We start from the raw sequence: 2,365 nt of genomic DNA, 5'->3' as shown, positions 1-2,365 counted from the left end.
AATTTGTATCAGCGTCCTCCGAAAAATAAAAAACTTAATTGTTTAGTAAATTTTAAATTTATTGTTGATATTACAACTTTTTTTATTAGATTTTACTTACGATACTGCACGAAAAACAAATGCATTTGCGTTGCTCAATTTGTAAACTTGGAAAATGTCTAAACTGTTATCTTGCTAAGCAAATTCAACGATTAACGCTTTAGCAGAAACTACCATTTGACACCCTGAAATATATTAATATTCCACACCAATATACATAAATTCTTAACAATATATTAATAATATTATAAAACACTAAATCGTGATGCAAAACGGCCATTCAGCTGTAATTTCGAGAGGGTAATTGCGCCGGATGGGCAGTGCCATTACGGGACGTCAATTCCCAATGGGCTCGCTCTAGAAGCTGTCCGAGTTTACTTGTTGCTTGAACATTTTCCTATCGAACTTTCTAGTTCTTTGTCGTGACCGGTTTGTATGTCGGTACTTTAATCTCATTAGCTATTCTAGAAAATGTTTTATTAAGCAGTTTCTATGCTATGATTGATAGCATAAAAAACTGCGTAATAAAATTTTCATTTAGGTATATATCTGTAAACCTGAAGTTCTAGAAAGTTCTAATTCCCTTGGCTCCCGCTTACCCTGACTTCGCAAGTGTCGACCTACAACATACAACTTGAATAAAACTAATAACAAAAAATATATTATTCATGTCACTTAGGAATTTTGTAGTTTTCTACAGATTAAATTTTGATACAAAAAAAAAGACACCAGTTCATGAGCATGAGTTTATTATGACAAATATTAGAATATACTTTTGTGTAGACGATACCTATCAGTTTCTTGAAACGACTTTCTTTACGGGCAAGTACATGGTAAGCTTTGTGTGACACGAAAGATCTCTTTTTTTATATACACTTGAGATCGAATGTACCTATGCGTACACTACTCACTACTTAGAAGTCCTTTATATTTGAAGCTATAATTTTGCTTAACCATTATGATATCGTTAATATTATTTTGCTTGACGACGGTCTTATTGATTTTAGTATTCAGGAGATTGTTTATCTATTCAAATTATGAAATAAAATAAATTGTTCTTGGATAAATAAAAATATTATTAAAGTAAGCTTCTCTATAGACATCGCTACAAATATTGAATTATTTTATTACGAATCCAAAATACGAATGTTGGATTTCACAGTATCTGGGTATGTTCTATTAACTTCTTTTGGGTAAAATTACGTGACTTGTTTATCTAGGAAAACATACGTCAAAAAGTATTAATATAATATTATCATACTATCAGGAAGTGCTGAAATCGGCCCTAAATAAATATTAAATATTAGTAAAATTTTAACAAAAGCTGCAAATAGTTTTCATGACGTAGTTAAAGTTACTACGATGTCATTGCTCTACTTTTGTATCTGTCAGAAGTTTGGTCCGAATAGTCTATTTGTGAGAAAGTTTACTAATTACTTAAGTAACTTTATCTTATATTGCATCAATATCTATAGGGGTATCCAACTTTCATAAAGTCTTAGCTATTTATATATTTACGATAAATGAATAGCAATGCAAAAACAAATTTACTTGTAAACAAAATTGTAAATCTATTAATTGGTATCATCTCAAATAATGTCGGCAAGGTCTGCATCAACGACAATAAGACTCTCGCAGTTGTGCACTTCATAGAGAATGCGCAGTTAAGACCATTTATTTAAAATTAAGATATAGAACAGCCCACGATAAAAACATTGTCAAGTAATTATCGTAGCCTTTATTTTTTGATGACAGTCCATAGTTATGTCTAATTTCATAATATTTAGTTAGTTAATTGAGCATTACTGGCCCAATCTGGTTGAGACCTTGGACTTACATCAAAAATCTGCGCTTCTGGGCCAGAGCGTGCTAGAGATAAATAGATTTTTCAATTTATCTACATACTAGCTGTTAACCCCAGCTTTGTCTGTTGTATATATATAGCCTATGTCACTCAGTGAAGTTGCTGCTTACTAATGGTTAAAGAATTTTTGAAATCGTTCCAGTAGTTTTTAAGTTTATTCATTGCAAACAATCAAAAGACACATTTAATTGAGATAAACCAAGTCAGCTCATACAAGGGGAATCTCTATACCAAATTTCATCAAATCCGTTCAGTCCGACAGACATCCAAAGAAACAAACTTTCGCATTTATAATATTAGCATTAATATTCACATAACTATGCTTCAAAACGGTGAAGGAAAACATCGAGGCATGTCGAAGAATCAAAAGTTCGAAGACATGTGACATTTGCCAACCCGAACTTGGGCAGCGTGATGAATTATGTTCTAAACCCTCATAGGAGGCTTGTGTCCCTGCAGATG

This window comes from Zerene cesonia, chromosome 19, assembly GCF_012273895.1.
Source record: "Zerene cesonia ecotype Mississippi chromosome 19, Zerene_cesonia_1.1, whole genome shotgun sequence".
Classification (NCBI taxonomy): domain Eukaryota; kingdom Metazoa; phylum Arthropoda; class Insecta; order Lepidoptera; family Pieridae; genus Zerene; species Zerene cesonia.
The sequence above is the reverse complement of the archived record's forward strand: the minus strand, read 5'-3'. Positions refer to the sequence as shown.